General features: G+C 41.1%; 1 long non-coding RNA gene across 1 annotated transcript in view; it reads right to left on the bottom strand.

Moving 5' to 3' along the window:
- Positions 1 to 476: 476 nt before the first annotated feature.
- LOC109376769 (uncharacterized) overlaps positions 477 to 1,878 on the bottom strand; it is a 12,878-nt gene continuing 11,476 nt past the window's right edge. The window contains exon 3 of the long non-coding RNA XR_002122778.1: positions 477 to 642. This is a non-coding gene — a long non-coding RNA (uncharacterized LOC109376769). The remainder of the gene's footprint in view (positions 643 to 1,878) is intronic.

Consider the following 1,878-nt stretch of genomic DNA (forward strand, 5'->3'; position numbering starts at 1 on the left):
GTAGAACTAAGAATAAATGAGGGTTAAAAGGAAGAGATAATATTATATAATGGTTACAATGATCTGACAATGTAGATACAGTACATTATTTTTAAAAAGTGAGAGGAGACTGGAAATAGTATATGCAAAAGTTTTAAAAATGTTTTTAATAATCATAACCTGTTGTGACAGTATTTAAATATAGACTGCTGTATGTATAATGTGGGATAAAACAAATGAGTAATTGTGGAATATTTTCTATCTTCCCCTGTGTCCTTGAAAATCAGGATTCTTGATATGGAATAAAGGAGATATATATGTCATATAGAAGCAGTTAGGTAAAGCCCTGAACTTAAATAGAAATAGTGGAACTCACCAGGTATTCTATCATATATATTTCCTAGCTCTGATCACTGAAAAGGCCTGGAAACAATGGCCAACACAGTACCAAAAAGCATTCCTAGCACCTAGACTGTGGTTTTGAAATACCATTTCCCACTAAAAGAAACCAAGGTTTCTTGGAGAAATAGCTGATTCCAAGTCTGGGGGCAGGAAATGTGTAAGATGAGTTCAAAACATCTTGACATACCAGTGAAAGGGTTCAGAACGTGGCATTCCAAAATAAGCAGCTTTGGCATATCGACTCTTTTGAGTTAAAGGCACCTGAAAACATCAAATACAAGAAAAACACTCTGATCTTTCTTTTCCTCAAAAGCAAATGAAATTCCCACATGAGAGATGTCCTCTCTATACCAGAGAAAAGTAAAATTCTTATCATGAAGGACTACAAGTTGAGACTAAGAATTCTATACAAACAAATCTTGTTAAAAATAATTCTATCTTCTTTTAGTTTCCCCATACAGTTCAGTCATTTTCCCACAGTTGCCCAATAAGGGTAGTAACTTCAATGAATTAAAAAACATCAANATCGGGACCCTGATTAGCCCAACGGGTGTCACAAAAATAGTCATTACCACCTGCTGTAGTCTTACAAGGGGCATCTAGCCATACCCCCCGAGTGGCAGATGATTATGTTCTATGACCACAGCTCCAGATGTCTCTTGGGACAGAACTGGAGAATCTCGCAGAAGACATTATCAGTGGTAAAAATTCATTTCAGTAGTCCAGGATACTGGGAAACACTATATTTCTTCTCAGGGGGGTCCATTCCCCAAGGTGTAGGCGGGGAAGGGTGACAGAGGAGATCTTGATCTCTACCTCTAGGTATCAAAAGGTATGGGGAGTTGGGAACACTGGGACCTTTCCAAATTCAAATAAGCTGCATCGATAGGCCCTGAATTAGTTGTATTGATAGTTATGCTGTCAGGGGTAACCAGCCCCTCAGCAGCACAGTGCTCACATTCACTCTTCCACTTTGAATATTTCTCACTCACTACCAGGTCCCTTTCAAGAAGCAAGACTAGAGGCCGAGCCTCCCGGGTCCTCCAGCTCTGTTCTCTGGGCAAGTGGACAATAGTCCATACATGGGTAACAATTCCACTGGCCATGAGAGCAAGGAGGCAGATGGAAGAATGTTCACTACAGTGTGTTTATAAGAAAAAAACCACACACACCTAAGAGCCACCTACACAGACTGAGGGTAGAACTGAGGCCTGGAACTACCTTGGGCCCATACTCAGCCAGCCCAGGCACACAGCCACTCATCATAATCATAGAGGGGCACAGCAGGAGGCTCTGCTTGATGACCTCTGGGCAAGAAGTCTCTGGGGAACTGTTCTCTCCCCTGCTGCCACGCACTCTCTCATCACTCCCCCAGGTATTTATAAAGCAACAAATTGTGGATGATGCTAGGCTCTGTACAAAGCAAGTTCTACACTCCCACAAGACATGTAGTTAGAGAAATAAACGAATTTAAAAATGAGTAATCATAAGGCCGGC

Source organism: Hipposideros armiger, unplaced genomic scaffold (genome assembly GCF_001890085.2).
Source record: "Hipposideros armiger isolate ML-2016 unplaced genomic scaffold, ASM189008v1 scaffold_1192, whole genome shotgun sequence".
Classification (NCBI taxonomy): domain Eukaryota; kingdom Metazoa; phylum Chordata; class Mammalia; order Chiroptera; family Hipposideridae; genus Hipposideros; species Hipposideros armiger.